Source organism: Diadema antillarum, unplaced genomic scaffold, assembly GCF_040938485.1.
Source record: "Diadema antillarum isolate AM-2024a unplaced genomic scaffold, OU_Dant_1.0 seq00001565_RagTag, whole genome shotgun sequence".
Lineage (NCBI taxonomy): Eukaryota > Metazoa > Echinodermata > Echinoidea > Diadematoida > Diadematidae > Diadema > Diadema antillarum.
Window position 1 is genome coordinate 102,365 of NW_027272288.1, and position 25,022 is coordinate 127,386.

Below are 25,022 nucleotides of genomic sequence, written 5' to 3' on the forward strand. Positions count from 1 at the left end.
CATAATTTTCTGTCATGTGTATTTTATGAATCTTTGTTAAATTAGCTCTACATACACTTTATCTGTCTTTAATTTTTGCGTCCGTAATTTACATCTTTGCTTGAAATTTCAAGACACTCTGATTATGTATGCACTCTTTATGTTATCGCAACATATACATATGTATTGTAATGACTGGTGTTTGATGTACATTGTACATCTAGGTGTTTAGATTTTTTACATTATAGATGAATTGGCAGCGTTGATTTTAATGTTATTATAGATAGGATGATCATCATGAATACTTGTGGATCAGTTGCAAATTTCATTACTATGGGCCAAATGGCTCAAGTGATTTTCCATTTTCTTGAAAACAGGTGGTGGCCGTTTTCATTTTGAAAATAGGCAGCTGTATTTTGACCAAACTTGGCAAGAATCATTTGGGGCAGGGGAGTAAGGCTGCTTCTGGATGCGAATACCCCATACTCATTTTTCATTTAAATGCAACATTTCTTTGCCATTGACAACAGATGAGTGAATTTTGACTGCCATTATCATCATTATCATCATTACACTGTACTTCATTACTATCATAATTTTTTTATTATCATTTCTATAATTATTATTCTTTCTTCTTGTTATCATCATTACTGTTATTATCATTATCATTATTATTATTATTATTATTATTGTTATTATTATTATTATTGTTATTATCAATATTGTTATTATTTTTATTTTCTTTTTTGCTATTGCTGGTGGTCATCTTTTATGGCTTTATAAAACAAACACTCTACATCCTCTGCATTTGATGTCCCATGTACTCTTGCTGTTCCTTGCAATCAACTCTTTCCTTACTATCCTCCTCACGCAGGTCAATACCAACGGTCTCATCTCCTTTGGTGAGGCGATCACCACCTACACCCCTGTACAGTTTCATCAGGGCATTGACCAGAGCTACATTGCCCCCTTCTGGGGCGACGTCAACACGAACATTGCCGGCACCATCTCGTACCGCCAGAAGACGCGCACATCCCGCGAGGATTCCGTCTTCCAGGAGGCTGACCGCATCGTCTGCAAGACGCTCCAGCTGCACTTCGACTCGACCTGGCTCCTCATCGCGACTTGGCACGAAGTGGCGTACTTTGGAGCCACAGGCCCTGCGGTAGGTTCCCCACTCGACCAGTCTACTCTGGTCTCAAGATTCATGACATATACATAAAGTGTAGCATCCACTCCCTGGGGAGCAGCCAGCCTGTCGTCAGTTTACAGGCATGCACATGCTGATCAACGAACATTCTCATCCTATCTGGTATTCATTTTGCACTCCTTTGTGGAGAGCAGTACATACAAATGTAGCAAATTCAAGACTTCAGTGTGCCTCCAAGCAGGGCATCTCCCTGCTCCAATTAGGTATACAAGTCCTTCCCTCAAAGTTCCTCCAAAGAGACCTTGCAATTAGAAAGATTGTGTTGAAGTGAACCCTTGCTTCTTCCCGCACCAATGGCAATTCTCACCTCTGTGTTTTTTGCCAAGTTCTGTAACCCGCTGAGGAAGGTTCGATAGCTTAGTTTGCTACAACACGCGTTTCCCACAGACACCTGCCCGAGTATACTCGGGACTCGTTCTCAACGGGTTAAGTTGTGTGGAGAATGAAGAGCATTGTAGGCATGGCTCTCAACAGGAATTTTTTAGTCTACCTGATTTCTTTCTCCAAATGTTGTTATGCACTACTCACAATATCACAATATATTGATGCGTCTGAGTGCGTTTGATCTAACAATCCTTGTACAGTAATAAAAGTCAGTATACCTTTCTTTGCCAAATGAATAGGGACTGCCGTATCCTTCTCTTCACCGTGATTCTTTTGATTCCTTCAGGATGACTGCCATATTCTTCTTCCTGAGTGGGGTTGATCTAACATACATTGCAGTTGGTCTCTCTGTTTGATGTGTTAATGCTCTTTGGGGACCATGTAACCGCTAGCATGCAACTTAATGACAAGCCTTTTCCATTGTCATATAATATTTCCCCCTGAATTTGTGGCCTTATTGTAAATTGGAGAGGCAAGTCAAGAACAACACTGCCTCTGTCCAACAATAAAGCCATACTGACACAATCTGTATTGGGGAGATAGAGTATTCACTCCTTGTCAGCTATTTTCCAGACATCTTGTACAGTCAGAGAGACATGTTTGACTGAAATGATAATATGATTAAATTTGTCATTGCTGGTAATGAGGTGATAGAATAAAAAACAAAACAAACTGAAAGAGTTGTTTAAAAAAAGTATCATAGAAGTTATTTTTGTAGAGAGTGATGTTGTTGTCTTTTGTGTGCAGAGGAACACTTTCCAAGTGGTGCTGGTCACTGATGGGACACTCTCGTTTGCCATCTTCAACTACGAGGACATCAACTGGACAACGGGTACAGCTAGTGATGGGTCAGCAGAGACAGGTCTTGGGGGAACACCTGCCATGGTGAGTGACCAGTGCTACAGCTTGGACAAGTTAACTAGTTAGTGACCAATGAGTGACCAATGTGTTGCTGTCCTGCAGGAATCTTCCTTTGTGTGTCGCATGGATGAATTGACTTGTTAGTGATCAATGAGTGACCAGTGTGAGACTAAACTTCGAGAAATCTTCCTTTAGTGTGCTGCAAGGATATTAAAGTTAATGGTTAGTGACCAAGTGAGTGATCAGTGTGCTGTTGTCCAGTAGAGATCTTCCGTTGCGTGCAGCACAGGACAAGTTGACGACATTTGTAGTTTATAGTGAGCAGTGAGTGATTAGTGTGTGGGACTATAACCTGGAGAAATTACCCTTAGCGTGCAGCAAGGATAAGCTGACTAGTTAGGGACCAATGATGGATCAGTATGCAGCCCTGTTGTAGTGTTGTGAATATTTTCCTTTGTGTGCCCCACAGACAAGTTGACTAGATGGTGACCAGTGAGTGACCAATGTGCTGTTGTCCTGTAGAAATCTTCCTCTCTGTGTTGTACACCTTCCCCCCTTTTTTGCCCATGATACTCACTTTTGGCTCATCTTTTTTGGCCTAATGACACATGCAATAATAGTACAGTACATTTATATTCATTTCATGGAAACATACTGTATAAGTGGTTATTTTTGTGAGGGTTTAATTTTCGCGAATTTAACAACACGCGAAAATGTCGCCATACACGAAAGTAACAATGCACGCAAGATAGCATTGGTGTCAATTCGCGAAAACAACATCTTGCGAAAATGTTTGTGACCTTCTAAATTCGTGAAAATAACAGCTTATACAGTAATAGCTTTCAATTTAGAGAGCGATGCTGGTGAGTGGTGTAAAGCTACATTGTATAAAAAAAGGATTTTGTTTTTAAATTACTTGACTGTCGAGGAATTGTTTAGGACAGATGAGGTGCAAAGTTCTTATGACATCTAGTTTCTATCACTAATGTTTCATAGAATATGTTAATAGGTAGAGCTTTTTATAATTTTCTTTTTTAATTGCATGTGAACTGGCCAAAAATATTTCACCGTAAGTACTTATGGCTCAGAAGTTTTCCTGGATTTTGTACTGAGAAATTATTGGATCCACAGTAGCTTGAATTGTAACTTTAAAATGCGATGAAAAGATGAGAATGGAAAGAGCCAAATTATGGAGTAGCTAACTGCCAAAATTCCAAAAGTCCAAAAGTCCAATTGTTATGGGTTCACTTGCAAACTCATTTCTCTTTCTGTCAGGCTGGATACAACGCCGGTGACGGCGAAATCTATTACAAGATCCCAGGTTCTTGGACGGCTGACATAGTCAACATCGATGACGGAACAAACACGGACACAGTTGGGCGCTGGGTACTTGAAATTGACCATGTCAAAGACACTTCCACATATTTCAAAGGTAGACCTGTTCCATACCTTTGCAGTGGATCCATAATTGCATGAATCAAGTCTTCTTTGCAAATGAGAAGTGGGATATTTGTTTTAACCCACAGTACAGGCAAAAATTTGTAATTTTTCCTATTTCAAGATTTATATTTCCCCATCCCACAAAATAGTTACCCCCCTTTTTTTTTATGGGTTCGTAAATTAAAAAAAAAACATATGAAGAGTTTGTTTGCAAAAACCGACTAGTCCATATTTGCCAAATGGAGATATTTGCGATTAAAGGTCAAGAAAAATAAAGAGAATAATAAGAAAATGTTTGCTTCTTTTGACCATAATTTCAAAAATATACCTTTATATGTAGTGACCAATATATCATTTAAAAGGTATTATTTTGTACCTTATGACAGAGATCGTATTTCGAAATCTTCAAAAATGGACTTGATCAGTTTTTGCTAACAAACCCTTCATATATTAGCATTTTTATTTTAAGTATGAGCTTTGCCAATTTATGATTCCAGTACAGTGGCATGTATAAAGAGTTACGTTGTTTGTGTTTAATTCTTTATCCATGACTCTCTGCTCAAAGTTGTAGGATACAGACATCATTCATTCTTCATCATGGATTGATGAATACCACGACTGAGATGGAATTTTTGGTAGCATCACAATTGTTTCTCAAGTTTATGTGAAGCTTCTGAAGGGCATGGAACTTCCCAACATCCTGTCCTTATGCGGTTGCTTTTCACTCTGAATAAATACATTCATATCTACAGTAGATATCCTCTGCTGAACCCAAACTAGAATATCGGGGGGGGGGGGGGGGGGGGGGGGGGGGGGGGGGCTCCTAGGTCCCCACTCCATATCTCAGCCATCAACTGCGTGGTCACTACAAAAATCAGCACACACATTGCCGGCGACCTATCCTACAAGACTGTAGCATTGATTTTCCAGAATTATCATTCTAGCTAATGTTTGCATGAAATCCGACTTTGTGTTATGCTGTATGAATTACTAATAAAATAAGGCTCCAAAAAGCACTTTTTTTGTGTGTGTGTACATGTTCTTTGAAGTGTCTTTAGCAGATGAAAGTGAAAACATTTTGCCTTCAAAAAAACAAAACAAATGTACAGTGAGTAAGTATCTTAATGGTTTCTAAACTTTCATATTTTTGTTTTGACATTATGTCTTTTTGTTTGTTTGTTTTTGAGTGAAATTTGTTAATGACACTGTTTTGAGCAGGAAAACTTGTCATTATTATTAATTTTAATCAATAAAAGCAAAAAAATAGTCATTTTTTATGAAATCTGACTGAAAGCATGATATGCATTGAAATTGTTCATGGATTTATGTTTTTGAGCAATTTTCGATCTGACATGCATGTAGATATTTAAAATGTATGTGTAACCTCAAAATCGCGCACTCGGGAGTTGCATATATAGTGTCAAAAGATGCGAGAGACTTGAAAGTAAAAAGTCATGAAACATCACAGCAGTATTTTGTGGCAATGGTGATGTACATTGTACCAACGAAAATGCACAGATTAGAGGGTGTTAGTGGAGCTGCTGTGAACTCAAGGTTATAAATAGTGAATGGTGTAGCATGCATGAGGTACAGCCCAGTACATGTTGCACAACATACCTGAGAGTGAGCTGCATCTCCATTTACATCACGAACTTCTACCTGTGCATTATTTGTTTTATAAAATGATTCGAAAATTAACAGCATTTTTGTGTGTGTGTGTACATATATGGATGAATATCAGTCTATTATGTACAGTGTCAATCCTGACGTGACCCAAAAAACAGGTCAGACTATACAAAGTTTGACACACACACACAAAATTCGCTGTTTTTTCCCAATTTTTGACCCCAAATAGGTCAGCTGATCACAGGACACAAACGATTCACCAACTGCCTGAGGGTGGCCAGAGCTCTTCAGGTTGAGGGTCTGGTTGACGGGATCGACATTGATGAAGGGGTGATGCTCACCGGTAGGCTGATCTACCAATGAAAACAAACATTTTCCAGAACAAAGTACTGTCTATAGGAGGAGTTTACCATGCAATTACTGAAGTCAATTTGACCAAAAGACAAAACAAAACGCAAAACTCAAACAAAACAAACCAGCCAATATGGAAATAGATAAGAATAAAACTTTGTGTGTGAAGAAATCCTAAACACTTCAACGGCGTAAATCCGTACTGAGGAGTCGGTGGGGGGGGGGATGGTCACCATCACCACGATTACAAGCCCATAACCGGACCGGCTTGGGGGGCTTGGGGGGGGGGGGGGGGAGAAGCTTGGTGCCCCCCCCCCCCCACACACACACACACACACGCACACACTTTACAGGGATCGGATGTCCAACTCTTTTGCATGAAATATAAAGTGGGAGGAAAGTGGCAGCAAAAATATGAAGACTTTTTGTTCTTGTTGCTTTTTTTTTTTTTGCTTGTCAGATGACTTTCGGCGGAAAATCGGACCTTAAAAGTATGAAAACATTTTTTTTTTTTAAATACCTGTGAGAGGAAGCGGAACGACCGAACGGGGGGAGGGTATGTGGCGGGGGGGGGGGGGGGGGGGGGGTATCCCTTTCCCACACGTGGAAGATTTTGCATTTTCAGACCTGAAATTCAGCGATCTGGTGCACACTTTTGGTGAAAATTTTGTTCTCTTTTATTTTAAAAAAAAATAAGAAAATGAAATATTCACAATATATTATTGAATTACTAAATCGTGGTATTTCAGCTCTTGCTCCGCCTGTGCGACATCACTGTGAAGGCCTACTATAAATAATGGGGCCTATCACCGGCGTAGACAGGATTTGATCTTAGGAGGAGCAGTTATGTGAGGGAGCGAAGCAAGCGAGGGGGGGGGGGGGGAGGTATGGTAGGGGGATTTCCCCCTCCCACGGTGAAATCTTTTTGCATTGAAAATTTTGACATTTTACAGTCCCCAAACTGCCGTTTGTAACTATATTCTTCGCTTTGGAAATTAAGGGGGCGGGGGCGCACCGGGCGAAAACTGCTGGCAATTACTGGCAGCAACATCAGGAGAATGGCATAGCGATTAAATGCGAGCGAGCGAAGAGAGCGAGCTAAAAAATGTTGATATTTTACAGTCCCAAAACTGCCGTTTGTAGCTATATTTTTCGCTTTGGAAATTAAGGGGGGCGCACCGGGCGAAAACTGAGGGCAATTACTGGTAGCAACATCAGGAGAATGGAATAATGATTAAATGCGAGCGAGCGAGCTTGAAAATGTTGACATTTTACAGTCCAAAAACTGCCAATTGAAGCTATATTTTTCGCTTTGGAAACTAAGGGGGGCGCACCGGGCGAAAACTGATGGCAATTACTGGCAGCAACATCAGGAGAATGGAATAATGATTAAATGCGAGCGAGCGAAGCGAGCGTGCTGGAAAATTTTGACATTTTACAGTCCCAAAACTGCTGTTTGTAGCTGCATTTTTCGCTTTGGAAATTAAGGGGGGCGCACCGGGCGAAAACTGATGGCAATTACTGGCAGCAACATCAGGAGAATGGAATAATGATTAAATGCGAGCGAGCGCAGAGAGCGAGCTAAAAATTTTTGATATTTTACAGTCCCAAAACTGCCGTTTGTAGCTATATTTTTTGCTTTGGAAATTAAGGGGGGCGCACCGGGCGAAAACTGAGGGCAATTACTGGCAGCAACATCAGGAGAATGGAATAATGATTAAATGCGAGCGAGCGAGCTTGAAAATGTTGACATTTTACAGTCCAAAAACTGCCGATTGAAGCTATATTTTTCGCTTTGGAAACTAAGGGGGGCGCACCGGGCAAAAACTGATGGCAATTACTGACAGCAACATCAGGAGAATGGAATAATGATTAAATGCGAGCGAGCGAAGCGAGCGAGCTGGAAAATTTTGACATTTTACAGTCCCAAAACTGCTGTTTGTAGCTATATTTTTCGCTTTGGAAATTAAGGGGGGCGCACCGGGCGAAAACTGATGGCAATTACTGGCAGCAACATCAGGAGAATGGAATAATGATTAAATGCGAGCGAGCGAAGAGAGCGAGCTTGAAAATTTTGACATTTTGCAGTCCCCAAACTGCCGATTGAAGCTATATTTTTCGCTTTGGAAACTAAGGGGGGCGCACCGGGCGAAAACTGATGGCAATTACTGGCAGCAACATCAGGAGAATGGAATAATGATTAACGAGCTTGAAAATTTTGGCGAAAACTGCTGGCAATTACTGGCAGCAACATCAGGAGAATGGAATAATGATTAAATGCGAGCGAGCTTGAAAATTTTGACATTTTACAGTCCAAAAACTGCTTTTTGTAGCTATAATTTTCGCTTTGGAAATTAAGGGGGCGCACCGGGCGAAAACTGCTGGCAATTACAGACAGCAACATCAGGAGAATGGAATAATGATTAAATGCGAGCGAGCGAGGAGAGCGAGCTTGAAAATTTTGACATTTTACACTCTAAAAACTGCCGTTTGTAGCTATATTTTTCGCTTTTGTTCGTCCCACTTTATCGGGGAACCATCCCCCCCCCCTATCGACGCCTCTGCATATGAGGGTGCTTTTGTTAAGTGAAAGATCTGCTGCACACTCTTTGATAAATTAGGGAAATATACGTCAATGTCAAAATTGTACGAAGTTGATCGAAAGGAATCCTGTATAGCGGAGCTTTTGCATGTTTATGATTGCAATACAACGATCTGGTGCAGAGTTCTGGCGATTTTTCGACAATTTTCCATTAAGAAAGTTCGAGATTTGTCCTCATCTCGGGAATTGCTTGGGGGATAAATTATTTGTCTGCCTAAACACTTCCGCAGGGGCGGGGCAAATGCCCCTTTGCCCCCCCCCCCCCCCCCCCCCCCAATAGATTCGACGCTCCTGATCTTCCTCGGGTATGCCCATAGATGTATCCTAACTGAGTCATTAGTCACTGTCGTTTCTCAGGAATGATTCAGGAAATGGAGGGGGTTCAATTATGGCGATATAGTTTTTGTTATTGTTTGTTTGTTTGTTTTCGTATATTTTGCAGATGGTCCCCAGTTACTCGCGTATGTTTAGGCCTACATGTAGGCCTATATTGACGTTGTCAACGTCTGAGCCATACCTTACAGTGTATGTCAATGTTACTTTCTTCGCGAGCGAGCGAAGCGAGCGAGCGCTTGAGAAAATTATGTATACATTTTCCTACAAGATAGAATACTGTTCAGCTCTGTTACCTGTCTGTAGGCCGGCGTACAAACGTCATGCAATATGCCAAAATTGATACAATCACATTTCTGCTTCCTCCATTTTTCCCCTCAAAATTCAGGGGGGGATGATTGTACAGGCCATCCCCCCCTCCTCCATTTCAGGGGGGGATATATCCCCCCATCCCCCCCGGGATTTACGCCCACGAAACACTTACATTGCATTATGCTCTCATTAAGTTGATGTGGTCTTGAACACAGGACATATGCATTCAGATATCATTCAAATATCATACACCCTTCTTGTGTATTGACAATGTCTTACAATGATTCTGTTGTGAAGTTGTGATTTAAGTGACATCAAACAAAATATTCAACTGTATGTTTTGATATGTATGAATATACATATATACACATGCACATACATACATATGACTGTATATATTGTGTTATATACCTCAGTGGATATATCTATGAGTATATCTTCCTTTGGTCTATCTCTTTGTATTTGTAAATTATTTCCTTCATATGTTTGCCCACAGCAAGTTGCACTATAGGGGCAGACAAGGTGTTTGAAGATGGAATCACCATAGAGGGCGACATTCACACTTCGGGGGAGGTCGACGGAGTGGATGTGTCTGACCTTGCCCCAAAGGTCATGACCCTTAACACTCGGCAGTCCGTTCAAGGTACATGAAACAGAGTGTGATTGACATGGGCATTGTGTCTCTTGTTTGACAGTTGAAGTGGTTTGAAAGCGAGGTTGCTCGAGTCGGGAAGTTCTCTACTTTCTAATCAGGTGAAGACTCCAACCCCATCATCTGTTAAACTGGAGATTCTTGTGCTTGTATATTTAAAGGAAAATTACCGGCCCCTTGGTAAATACACTGTCGTGATGGGTTAAATTTAAGATTAGGGTAAGGGTTGGGTTGAGAATTTGGGTCAGGATCAGGGTTAATTTGAGGATTAGGATTAGGGTTAGCTTCAGGGTTAGGTTGAAGATTAGGATTAGGGTTAGCTTCAGGGGAAGGGTTTTCGGTAAGTCCAGGGGTAATTGTCTTGGAACCCTTGTGATTGGACCCCTTTGCAAACTGGAAACTCTACCGTGCAAACTTGCACACGATATTTTATGTGCGTAGCTCTCATTGCTAGCATGAAGTGTGACATCCCTTTTGGCCAGTATTCAGCTCTGCGGTTGCAGTAATGGTAAAAAGTGGCATTAAGTTCATCTTTAACGGGAAATCATGCAGCTAGTGTGGGAGAAATTCAAAGTCAGACTGGAGGGCGGGAGATTTTGCAAAATAGTCTCAAAGTGAGAGATCTCCTGTCAAAGGTGGAGAGTTAATGTCATACATCATACTATGATCTCGGATGTGAGATGTCAAAACAACGTATGCAGAAAATTCATGAAAATTGATTTTGTCGTACATCTCGGCTTATATTAGTATAATCTAACCCTTGACCTAATCTTGAAATCAGAACCCATTCCGTTACTGAGATATGACACCCCCTCCCGGTGGGAATTGTTCAAATTTTGTTGGCAAAACAACGTAAGCAATGATACGCATGCTCCTGCTCAGCACACGTTGGGCATGGACTTGGCAAAACAACGTATCTACATGCAATACGTTGTTTTGTCATCTACATGTTTACGCAGTAATTACGAATAGGCTGGGCATATTGATGTTGGACATTATATGCGCACCAGTGATCGAGACTTATGTTGTTTTGCCATAGCAAGGGCAATAGTGTGGTTATGTTGAGACGGCAAAACAACATATGTTTTGATTAAATGCAAATAATTCTAAAAATAAAGGGTCTAGTGACATCAATTTGCATTCACTGTATTACTGATACTGTTGGTCCTTCTAGGGTAAGATACTTGTATGAAGTGTTTAACAAAAACAGAAAAAAAGCTATGGGTTTGCGAAACTTCAAACTTAATTTACTGGAAATGATGTTGGATGTACATACTTGTAAATAGGTTGTTTTGCCATCTCAAGGCTGACCTGCTTGTGCACTGTGTTATAGGATTTTCAGTTGTCATTGCCATCATCCAGTCCTGTACACAATCTCTCATCACATGATATCTTCCACTTGCAGGGGACATCACTTTTAGCAACCCTCTCACAGCCAACAGAAATGTCAATGTCCAAGGGAATGTCAATGGCAAGGACTTGAGCGTCTTTGAGGCGGATGCCGTCTACAAGAATGAGAAAACAGGTATGATTTGAAAACAAGTGTGATATAGCTATGATTTTTTAGGAAAATTTCTGTTACTGGAAGAAAGACAGACAAATAGATTTTTGTTTTTCTTTAGAACAAGGCATAGTACAAAAAAACACATGTAAGTGGCAACAAATATGATATAGGTATGATTTTTAGGAAAACTTCTGTTACTGGAACAAAGACAGACAAATAGATTTTTGTTTTTCTTATTAGAACAAGGCATAGTACCAAAAAACACTTGTACACTGTAAGTGGCAACAGCAAACTTAGTGTGGCAGTCAGGGCTTTGGTGCAGCACGAACTACGACTTGATTTGATGACGATAATGATGACGACGATGACGACCATGATGACCATGATGATGATGTTGATGATGATCCATAGCATTTGTATGGCGCCACATGTCTGTTGCAGAAATATTCAAAGGCGCAGACTCGTCCAAGAGAGTTAGCAGTTTAATGCCTGGTGAAGAATGTGTGTCTTGAGTGAGGCTTGAAGGTTTCCTACAAGCACCACACATGGGCAGTAAGAATAATGAATGAAGTCTCGCTAACGTCCATTCAGTTTTGCTGTAATGTTTGGTTGAAGGTATGGCATCCTTGAAAACTTTAAAACATGTCTAACTTTTGTAGGTCTTCTACCAATGAGCCCCATATTTTTCTGTTCACCTTCACCCCCATTCACCTAGAACAAGTCATAACGGCGGCCAAAACATTCACTGATTCTGTCAGTGTTTCCACTGGTCACATCACCTTCAGTGGTTCCGTGAACACGCATGACCTGAGCTCAGATTTCTTAGATCTCTCTACTGCCCAAACTGTCTCAGGTATGTCCAGTGATATCCCGTCTTATCCAACATTGTATTGACTAGGACGGAAGGAGACATTATACAGTTGATACCTTTTTAGAGGTGTAATAAAACACCAGACATCCACGCAAGAGTTATACTTTGCCCAAGAGATCATATTTTCCCGAAGCATGCAGTGCTTCAGATGAAAGTCTGCAGAAAAGTGCAACTCCAGAGGGACTGCCCAGTGTTACATTGTATATCACTATGAAAGATGAGGCAATGTTGTTATGTCATATGATCTGCTTATTGAATACACATCTTATCATTCTAGTCCCATACATTGGCAGCTGCTCAGATTTTTGAATTGTATGGATTTCCTGATGTCATGTCACAATGATAATTTCAATCCTTGCTATATTAGTCAAGTGATTGCACTATAACCAGTTACTGACCAATATTTCTATAGACTGTGCAGTACCAGAAATTATCATCTATATAGGACGTTTTAGCGGCGCATTAAAAACGCGTATTGTAGTCCGCTCAGTTTTTACTGTTCAATATCAGAGCATATTGAACGAAATGCATAGGCCAACGTATTAATTCTCCATAGGCTACCGTTGTTACTTGCCGTTCAAGATCACACCATATTCAATTCTGTCTCGTCTATTGCGCGAGCGCTTGCTGAATGCGCAAACGCTTGCTACTAGTGCGCGTCATTTTGTTACAATTCACAAGCGCGCAAACATCTTGCTAGTTGTTTGTTTCATTCGCAGTTTTAGGGGCTTCCCCTTTTCAGCGCTTGGATGTGACTGCCGAGTCAACTTCCAAGACAAGTGGAAGCCGCGTAATTTTGTGCAGTTTATGCTTGCTCTGCTTGATTGTATAGATGATAACAATTATATTGGATGGCCTTGATTCATGGAATACCAGGGAATATTGCACTCGTTAGGGTCAATATTGCACTCATCTTCGATTCGTGCAATATTGGCCCTAACTCGTGCAATATTCCCTGGTATCCCATTCATAGCCATCCAATATAATATAAGTATTGCTTAACAATATAATGTATTCCTCGAGAGGTATGTATCATTATGTCAATAATGATTGTTACATACTTGGTCATCCATACAAAGGGTAATAGTCGTGACAACTGACAAAAAAAATATGTAAAGTGACCAAAATGACATTCTGCTGGACATTGAAAGAAATTAGAAGTGGAAACATGGTCTGTTTTGTATTGCATCTAATTCAAACTTTTCTTTCCATAGAGTGTACATAATACAAACAGAGAAAGAGGACTACCAATAACTGCTCTTGTACTCAAACAAGGTATTATTCTGTTTTGTTGGTTTTATGACAGGAGCAAAAACATTTACTGACGGTTTCCAGGCCTCCGCCCATATGGATGTTGGAGGGACTGTGGACGGAGTGACCATCGAAACTCTATGGTCCTCGGCTGCATTGACGACTAGAGATGAGACTTTGGGCGGAGACAAGGTTCCTCGATCTCTACATACTTTTGCTCAATGCGATCTTTTTGTGCCACCTTGTAAACCTGTAGTTTGCCACATTATTCTGAGGCTAGCTGCATTGCAAAAGCGCTTTTGGAAAGCATTCCGTTCTTGAAAGCACAGCAACTTTTTATAGAAGCGTTTATATTAGACATGCACTGCAGTTGCAGAGAAAATTGCAAGCTTTGGTGTGATGTAAATTCTAGGACAAAGCTATGGCTGCTTATCTTATAAATGCAGTCCTCATAACAAATTGTTTTTGTGCATGATCGTGCGGCCGAGCAATTAATATGCTAAGATGACAAGTCGTTGACTTGATTGGGTTGACTTGATCGACTGGAGGGAACATGGCACACAAAGAGTTAACTGTTGTTTTTTTTTAACTCTGTATCTTTTCTAGTCTATTCAGTCAGTATTGTAAGCTAATTTCTTATTCTTACCATTCTAGAGAGTCTTGTAGTGCAACATGATTTCTCTGTTTTTAATAGATAATTATAAAAATTTGATATACACTGTACATGATACATAAATCTTACCTGAAATTACTCTGTATGTTGAGTAAGCGGCCTACATTAGTGTAGTATGTAGGAACTAAAGATGAATTTTAGTCATTTCCTCCCGCAATCAAAAATTCAAAGTTAATGTTTGTGTGTGTTTGTGTGTTGGCACAAATTTAAGATGTTTTTACTTTCGTGAAATGATCATTGTGCACAAAGTGTCATGCAGTCATGTAATGAGGTTAATGTGCCTTGCCCAAGGGCACAATCATTCTGCCAGGGATTTGAACCAGGGACCTTGTGATTGGTGGTCGTGGTCTTGTGGTCTAGTGCCACAACAGGATCTCACGAATCCACTTGCAGTTTTTGTTATGTCATTGATAAGTTGATTTGTAATAGAAAAAAAAATTGTTTCCTGTCGGTCTTTGTCTATTGATCGCTTCTTCTGATTTTTTTAAAGACTTTTGCAGGAAGCGCCAGCGTCGGAGCTGCCTTGAGCATCGGGGGAGACACAAACACCATTGACCTGTCAGAGGATATTGTGATGCTGAGTGGACAGCAAGTAATTACAGGTGATTGTTGATTTCATCGTTTGATTTCCTGTCAGTATTCTTCATTCCTCTCACACTGCTTTATTTTCTTCCATCACATATCATGACTACACATTTGTATGTGTCTTATGTTTAATAGATATACTGTATATACTGTAAAACTAGGAATTTTTGTGTGCACTTTAATTTCGCAAATTTCGCGAGCGCCAAAATTTGCGAAATTAAAATGCACGCGAAAGCTTTTGTCTACACTACATGCATTGAATGCCAGTAGCAATTCGCGAAAATTTCATGCCACGAAAAAGGCTGTCGGCTCCAATTCTCGAAAATTTCATGCCGCGAATATATCATGTTTTACAGTAAATATATATATATATATATTTTTTTTTTTTTTTTTTTGCTGTTAGGACTGCACCAAGGAGTTGAGATCCCAAGGGGCATAAAATTCAACTATTGCCTGCAGCCTGATAGTACCCAAACCACCCCATAGTGCTGAAACATCCCACAGTAATAAACTGCCTCCTTTTGACCAATTTTGACCAATCTGAATGATTCGCAAAACGAGCTCAGTGCCATTTCTAAACATTTCAAAGTAAGCAGTCATAAGTAGAGCAAAAAATTAAACCTTCCCAGTAATTCATACCTCACTTGTGACATTACAAGTAATAATCTAGAAATGTTGATTAAAAGTATCCTGCATTTTCTTATAATTTTCTTTGTTTGTGAGCAGCTTTAGGCACAAATATCTCAAGAATGGAGTTAGCTTGTTTTGCAATAAAACTCTTCAGATCTGTATACATATTAATTCTGGTATTTTTGTATATTTGGTGTATTTGCTCAGCCTCAGTTTCTCATCTCTCACAGGAGAAAAAGTCTTCACCTGTGTCACAGCTACTGGAGATGTCGCCGTAACAGGAAACATTGGAACCACGACTCTCAATGGTCAAACGTGGACGGACTTTGTCAATGACAGGGTCACTCTGTCCACCGATCAGGTGACCATCTGTGCAAAAGTGACAGGAATACAAAATTTTTCTCAACATTTCCTTCATTTTTACACCATTAAGCTCTAATAGAGTGAAATCAGATGAACACATATATAGACGTGTCAAAATGTGACATATCAATGTGAAAGTTCTGCAATTTGTATTTTACACACATTTTCATAGAGTAATTTGTCATCAGTAAATTGACATTGCTGACTTTCTTTGTATGTCTCATATTGGAGAAAGATTGGAAAGTTTTTGATGGAGCTAGTTATTGTGATTGAATATGCACAGAATCAGAGCAAACTTTACAAAAATTTTATAATTTGGCACTTCAGCAGGAATGCTAATCTCAAATGCGATGCCTATTTAAGAATTCATCAGTAATGAATTTAGCATAGACTATGCTTTCAAAACTCTACAACTGTAAAGAAAGTGTTACATTTGCGCAATAAAAAGGACTTGAATGATTGTATAGCAAATAAGGCCAAAGTTCAAATCACAAAAGAGAAGAAAAAAGAATGTGTCCTGATGGATGTTGAAGGTGAATAATACTTGTGTTTGTGCTAAGTTAAAAGCACATCTGGAAGATGAGAATTTGCATTGACCAAGTGTTCTGTGTATTTTCCATGTTGTCAGACTGTGACAGGGGGAGTGACGTTCTCTGACCAGCTGAGCGTGACCGGTAACATCGAGAATGAGGATGAGACCAATGAAGTGGACCTTCCTCAGCTAGCCAGCAGGATTCTCTACATCACGGGTGACCAGACTGTTACCGGTGCAAAGACATTTACAGGTAAGCAGTCAGCCACCATTGCAAACATCCATGCACATGATAGGAGAACAGTGTGCTGTTCAGTTTACTGTGAAACATGATATATTCACGGCAGGAATTTTTTTGTGAATTGGAGCTGACGGCCTTTTTTGCGGCATGAAATTTTCACAAACTGCAACTGGCATTCAATGCATATACATTTGTAGTGTGGACAAGAACTTTCATCAGACGAAATTATTATTTTGTAAAGAAATGACAATACTTCGTAATGAAATAAACACTTTGTCAACCAAATGACTGATTTTGTAACAAAATATTCCATGCGACACTTGGTTTTTGTCCAGGATTTAAACCATGGTTTTAATTGTACCGCCTTCATGAATTCAGACCTGTGAATGTGTATATCTTTTAATATCCACCTTTGTGAATTCGGGCACCTTTGTGAATTCGGGCCATAGTGTTTAAATTCTTTTTTAATTCATGAAGCAAAATATTCTGGATGTCTCTTCACAGGTACAACCACTGTCAGTGGAACAGCCACTCTTGATGGTTCCCTAGATGGAGTAAACATTGACCCAATGAAGACGAATGCCATCTACTTGAATGATGGAACTCAGACCATCACACAGACTAAGGTGAGCTGGCCGAGGACATCATCTTCCTCGTCATCATCATTGTCGTCATCATTGTTGTCATCATTGTCATCATCATATCATCATCGTCATTGCCATCAGGCACTATTACCATCATTGTTATCATGATCAGTGTCAAATCTTGCTATCACTACCATGATTATCATTCTCATCATTATCGTCGTCATTGTCATCATCATCATCTTCGTCACCATCATCGTCACCATCATCGCACCACCATCATCCCCATTTATCATCATCATCATCAGGATATCATCACCACTATCACCATGGGCGCCTCCGTCATTATTTTTTGGCCATCGATCACCATTGCTATCATCATCATCATCATCATCGTCATCATCATCATCATCATCGTCATCATCCTTGCCATCGATTAATTATCACCAACCATCATCACCGATTGTGAATCATCAATCATCATAATGGCTGCCATCATTAACATCAGCTGGATCATCAGTGCCGACACAGCACCATCTTGGTGACGTCTGTTTTCCTCACTCTGTGGGTTTAGACATGCCATGCCCTTTATGGTCCTTCTCCAGGCTGCATAATCTCTGCGACATCCACCAGTGTGGGACCGCGGGGGATTTTCAGAAAAAATTCAAATCTACCTTAGATTTCAAGATGAACGTAAAATTATGATAGGCTGTCGGTGTCTTCAATGATGTTCTCATGTCCAAACAGAAATTAAAATCTTGAAGACTTTTTCATGCAGGCATTAATGAACCAAATAATATATATCTTTATCTATAATTGTTTTTCTTTCAAATTACCAGTAGCTAGACTATTGTAAAAGCATGATTTTTGCACACAAAACAGTGACAGAAACTAAGAATTTGTAGACAAATCCAGTAAGCAGCACTGCTTACTTGCTAGTCAATTATCACATAATGTACGAGCTATGTGTGAGAGGAAGGGAATTGCAAGAAATGTTTTCATAGAACTAAGGCGCTTGGTGATTTCTCGATCAGTATGCGCGGGGTAGTTCGTTAAGAAGAATATGCGAAGTTGGCACGCCATCAACCGAGTTGGGTATGCAAACATGGCACATAAAGAAAAGTTCTTAACACAATTTTACTTTCCTCTCCTAGACCTTCAAGAGTAACCTCGGTGTCCAGAATGATCTCTCAATCTCTGGCCTCCTCAGCCTCATCGACCTGGAGGAGTTGAACGACGACATCGTTTGGACCAATGACGGACCCCAAACGATCACTGGTACCAAGGTGAGTGTGTACAATGTAGCTTTGTGAAGGCATCAATAATAACAAATCTCTTTCACATGGGATTTATATTTGTATAAGTTTCAAACATGGGTATGATTTGTCACATAATCATGCAGAAGGTAAAGATATAAAAAACAAATTAAAAGGTTGTGAAGGTTTGTTAGAATTCATTATGCTTCATGTTATGATTAAAAAGTAAAACCAGCTTACATCTCTTGAGTCCCGAACATTGTGGGATGGGGATGGAGGGGGGAGAATGCTGGGATGAGGTGGATAGAAGATGCTCCTATTAATAAAATTTAGCTCAGAGATCTGCTTGGTAAGTATACATGTACATGTGGAACCAAAAGAAAGCCCTTTCTAGAGAAAATATCAGAGTTGATGGCTATAAGGATAAATTTGATCTTAATTTTGTGTATTTCATGGCTACCCATCAGAAAAAGAATTACAATTGCTTGGACGGTGATGTCAATTTATACATGTTAATATCTTCTGTTTGACCCTCACAATGGCAAATTTATTTTTATGTTTATAAATTTATCATACATTTATGTGTGTAGTATATGATTACAATTGCTTTAATTACTGTAAAAGTGGATATTTTCGCGCGACTAATTTTTTGCGCTTGGCGTGGTAAAAAGAGTTTCGCGTGTTTTTAATTCCGTGGAATCAAGACATTAACTACTGGAACATATGGTAAGCAAAAATATTCGCGTGCTTTTATATTTGCACTTTATTTGAAATGCGCGAAAATTTCAACACTGCGAAAATTTCCACTTTTACAGTATTTTAGTTGTATAACCAGATCATGACATCTTTTACAAGGCACCTTATAAAAAGTTTGTTCTTACTTGTTTGTTCTACATGTTTTTAAATATATGACGAGCCATGTGTTGCAAATGACCTTTGACCCTTCCAGGAGTTCGAGGATGGATTCACTGTCTCCCGGAGTATGGTGGTCAGCGGTGAGGTCAATGACATCGACATCAGCGAGGAGGTTTTGGTGGTCATCGATGCCCAGGACATTACAGGTATATTTGAGAATAGAAGAAGATATTGCAGTATGTTGTGATTCAAACATTTAATGTGTATCTAAACCATCTCTCTCTCTCTTTTTCTTTCTCTCTCTGTCTTCATGGTTGTTCTGTCATGAAAAATGTATGGTTGAGTGCATAATATTTCTTTTCTGTGTTTATTTAGGTCAAACTTTCTGTTCTTGTGACATGTTACTTTGCCTGAGCCGAATTGCTCAAAAGTGGGCTTTTGCGATTGTTGACTGTCCATCATGTGCTGTACATGAAGAGCTTCACATTTTCATCTGATTCTTGAACATTGGGTTAGTGGATTTTGACTAAATTTGTCAGGTATCATCGAGATGGGAGAAGAAACCATTACATGCAAATGGTGATGGTGGCTCTGGAAATATTTGTTCCTGTCAATCTTAATGTTTTAAAAAGATAAACTGACCTGAATGTTCATATCAAACAAACACTTTGCCAAAATTAAAGCATTATTTTTTTCACAACTCTCTGTCTTAAGTTGTTTTTCCAACTGTTCTCACAAGGGAAAGGAGGTATCATTAATTTGTTGTCAATTTTGTTCATTGCACAGTAAATCTATTCTAAATATACCTGACAGCTCACCTAAGTGAATTAACTAGCTAAGGACATGCTGATTTTGCTATAACCTGCATTTTCCATAGACACCTGCCCAAGTATACTTGGGACTAGTCATCAGTGGGTTAAGGTGACATTCTGCAATATTATTAGATGCAGTATACAACTACCATTTTTTTAAAATCTCCCATCTTCTAATAATCCCTCTTCACCAACTACAATAAAATCCAGGAGAATACAGCTTCTACGATGATGTCACAATCAATGGAGAGCTGAATGTGGATGGAGAGATCAACGATGTGGACATTGCAGTACTAAGCGCTGACACCATGAGAAAAGACAGGGTTCAGACCGTGTCCTCACATCTGGAATTCAACGATGGTATGCCATAATGATCAGGACTGTAACTCTTTATGTGCCACGTTCGCACGCCTGACTCAGTTGACGACGTGCCAACTTTGCATATTCTGCTCAAACGCACAAACCCGTCCAAACCGATTGATAAATCACCTGATGCCACAGTTCAATGAAAGCGTTTTTTTCTTGCGATTCCGTTCCACTCACTCATAGCTTGCATTTTATGTGGTGAGTGACTATAGCATGTGGTGTTTCCTACCAGATTTGCATGTATATGCTAAGTTTCTGTCACTGTTCTGTGTGCAAAAGTCATGCCTTGACAGAAGTGTAGCTACAGGTAATTTGAAAGAGAAACTAACGTATATTTGTCATACAATTTACATCAAAGCAAAGCTGGTATTTTCTATACAACTTTGCTCTCTACATATCCTGTTTAACAGAAATCTTTATAAAAGTTACATAGATTTGAAAAACATACGTTGGTGTCTCAGAATAATGTGGCACACGGGGTTTCTGCCATGGCACATAAAGAGTTAGTACATGTACATTTGGAACTGAAATATATCAATCCAATTTATCATTTGTTTCTGTGGAAAAAAAGAAGAAGAAAGAGTCTCTCTGTGCGAGCACACAAATGGCAATATCATTTGAAACTTAAGTGAATAAAAGCAGAGTAGAAAAAGGAAAAAAGTTACCTGTAGCACACACACAGGCAGGTTATTATACAACCCTTCTCTTTTTTAGTGTTTCGATGAGATGTAGCTTAACAGTGTTCTTTCCATCAAGTCCAGGGAAGCTTCAAAACTGGCTTGGAAGGGCATATATTCTCAAGTTTTATATGGTAATTTCCTGAGAGATTACATCGTATATGAGATCCCACTAGTGCGCGCGCCACTCACAATTCGTTAGTCGCTGCCATCTTGCTCACATGCAAATTTCTGTGCCCGAAAAATTTGCCGATTTTAATTGCAATTGGATGGACCTCAACGGGGCATATATTCTCAAGTTTGATTTATGAGTTTCTTCTATTTTTTGTCTTGATTTTTCTTTTTCTGAGATTTTTTCTCTCTGCAATTTACTGCTTTTATATTTGATTCTGCCAGAGAGTGTTGTGTATTTTATTTCTCATCTTTTAGTTTCATTGTAATGATATATTGTGTATGTATTACCTTTATATACAATTGTACATTGATTGTACCATTGTTTTCTGTACATCATACAGCGGAGTGCAAATATTTTAACCCATGTATAGATAAAGCAAACACACAATTATGAACCATGGGTATTCTGTTATTTTCTGATAGTGGAATCAAAATAACCAACACTGCAATGCCCATTTCCCTTTAAAAAATATTTAAAAAAATTTAAAAAAATCAACACTCTTCCAGGTGTGTCTGTTACTGGAGACATCACGGTCCAGGACGAGGAGACCGTTGATACTGTTGACCTGTCAGCTCTCAAGGACCTGGCCAAGTTTGTGGATGAACCCTTCACCCTGCCAAACTCAGTGACCTTTGAACTTCCTGTGACCTTCAGCAGCACCCTCAGTGTCACTGGGACGGTCCATGATCGCAACTTCCAGGCATGGGCTGGTACTGTCTTGAGAAAGGATACCACTCAGGTATTGTTTTTTTTTTTCTTTTAATCTTTAGTACCCATCCCAAAGGTGAAGAAATGAATATCCCAACAACTTAATATATTGATAAAGAGTATTCACTTCACATATTGTGATTTGTAGTACTTGTTTTCTCAAAAGCAAGTTGAACTTCAATTCATTTATTGACCTGAAGTAGCACAACTTACATTGTACTTATTTGAAATGTTGAATGAATGTCAAACTTGCTCATTGCCTATAGCTTTGTGATATGATGCATTATTGTGCTAATAGTAAAAATGATAGCTTTTGTAATGTGTTATCAGTAAAAATAATAGTTTTTGGAATGTGTCAATAGTAAATATAATAGTTCTTGTACAAATATAACAAAAAGTTTCTGTGTACATTTTCAAGCAATTATGACTGTAGTCATTGAGAAATATTTTTCGAACAAAACTAAACTGCAAGTTACTGATCTTCATTTCAAACTGTATATAATGTGCAAATGGGTAAACTCACACTGCTTTGTTTGTTTTCGTTCTGATTTTATGCCCGTTTCCTCTATTCATTCAGTCCCATGTGACTTTATCCAGTGTAAGATATGCAGTAAAATCTAGGGTTGCCAATTTGATGAGGATGAAAATCATTAAATGGTGCAGTGGACTACTTTGGGTCTAGTAGGGTAAAATTGAAATGTAAAATTTAATAAGCTAGAAATAATGAGCTTTTAAGTTTTGAAGAGAGTCTTTCTTTGCATACACTGTAAAAGTGAAAATTTTTGCGGTCTTGAAATTTTCGCACGTTTGGCGCAACCAGAAAGTAGCACGAAAATAAAAACACGCGAATATTTTTCCTTTCCATACGTTCTTGTGCATGATGTATTGATTCCGCGGAATTAAAAACACGCAAAACTCTTCTTACCCGGCCTAGCTTGAAAAATTAGTCGCGCGAAAATATCCACTTTTACAGTATGGAAGCCAGTTAATTGTGCCATATATACGTGCAGAATCTTTATATTGGAATTAATTTTGGGGAATCAATGGCTTAAAAAGCAAATATTTCTTTTTTCCCCCCTATTTTGATGGATGTCAGACAATCACCGGTGCACACAAGGTTGTCGGGACGATGCAGGGAGATGTCGACGTAAGTGTCCTTGGTAACATAGCCGCTGACTCCGCCTACACGACGGATCTCTCTGGCTTCTTCACTGATGCTGTAAGACTCCAAGGCAACAGGGTTATCACAGGTAACAGAGCTGTTAGTCCGTCTTGTGACACGCTTATTTTCTGTCCATTAGTTTGTCTGTAGAATTTGTGCACATTTGACTAAGTGGCACAGAAAGGTTTACAGGATGTCCAACTGGACAAAAAAATGTACCTCAGGATATATAGTGTTGAAATTAATGTCATGGATGTAGAATGATACATAATGTTGAAGATATTGGGGGTTTCACACTTTCTGTGCCTTCAGCAAATTAATCTTCAGTAGATATGAACAAAGTGAGATCATTGGGGTTGTAGTATTTTATGAAAATATGCCTGTGTGAACAGGCATGTCTTGGTAGATGAATTGTGACCCTGCATCCCTAAACCAACAAATATAGTCACCAAACATGCATTTTTAGGTAAGGGCAGATTCTTAGAGAGCAGGTATAACTCAGTTGAAGTGGATTCTCCTAACCAATCTAAATATTGGAAAGAGTGCATACAATCTGGAATAGTGTGTACTGAGAAAAGATGCTCTGAAGTATACGTAGGGTCTATTCAAGCTGTGATATTAAAGGCACAAAAACAGGATGCAAAACACTATACCAATGACAAGGAAGGGATTATCAGATTAAGCTTAGATTGATCATGCTCTATTAACACTAACTATTACAAATAAACCAATTTTCAAAGCAGTAGTACAAAATGGGCTTATAAGACATATACTACCTACGTCTTGCTATTCTACAAAACCAGTGTACTTTAAAAATCTGCTAAAAACGCAACTTTGTATATATGACTTATGATTCCAAAGTGTAAAATAATGTAGAAGAAGAATAGCTCTTTCAGAATATATGTAAAACTCAAGATTGACCAGTTTGATGTGTTTCACCTATTTTGAATCCTTCAATGTAGAATCAGGGCATGACATTTTCTGTTGGTTTTGTGATGCATAGTCACAATTACATGTAACGTGTAATGATCAGTTGGAAACTTATCAAGAGTATGGATGTAGCCGAAGGCACAGACTAGAACATTATTTGTCTGCAATGTATCTATTCTAATTTAATGCAACATTTATGTCAATAGGGGAAAAGACGTTCACCGGTAACGTAGCAGTGGAGGGCAACGTTGCGGTAACTGGCCTCGTAGACGGTGTGGACATTGCTGGAAACTTGGTCACACGCAGTGGTGAGGATGAACTTGACCAAAGCTAATAATCTTGCACATTTTAACTTACATCATTGTTTCTTGAGTTGCTAATTCATATAGACAAGTAATTAAGCACTTCAAATAATTATGCAGTACCCGCTGCATGCTATAAAGATTAGAACCAACACTTGCTGTCGGGCGGAAGCTCGATGGTCTAGTGGAGATGACGCCTGTCCGGAGATCAGAAGGTCGTATGTTCGAATCCTGCTGGAGTAAGTACGCCCATGATTTTTTATCATGGCTACTACTAAAACACTGATCAATTCAGTGCTTAATTACGTCGACGTAGGACAATTTGTTAATCAGTTGGAATGAAAACACCTCGACAGAAGAATTTCATGAATTTGAGTCTAAAGTAGTTGATGGATAATCATCTAACTGTTCTGAATTTCTACCTTTTAAAGGTGCTGTTTGGCACTGGGAGCAGTGATTTCCAATGTGCGAGTTATCACATTTCATGCATATGTGTAAGTCAGTGGTATCACAAAACATCTTACCATATAAAAAATTGTGTGAAGCAATCACCCATGTGCATTGTAGTGTCATATCAATGTTTGTGTAAATCTTTTTAATTTTATTTGATTTTAAATTTCAAAGGGGCCCAAACGATCACTGGAGCAAAAACGTTTGACACGTGTGATGTGCAAACAAACGCAAACATCCTTCTGACAGGTTAGTTGCCATGGAGACAGACTTTGCATTTCACCGCCCCTTCCATAGATTACATGATTGTATCTGTTACATTGCCATCATCAACCATATAGTGCA

At 39.2% G+C, this 25,022-nt stretch overlaps 1 pseudogene; it reads left to right on the plus strand.

The window, feature by feature from the left end:
- LOC139710785 (uncharacterized) overlaps positions 1 to 25,022 on the plus strand; it is an 83,070-nt pseudogene that overhangs the window by 42,556 nt on the left and 15,492 nt on the right.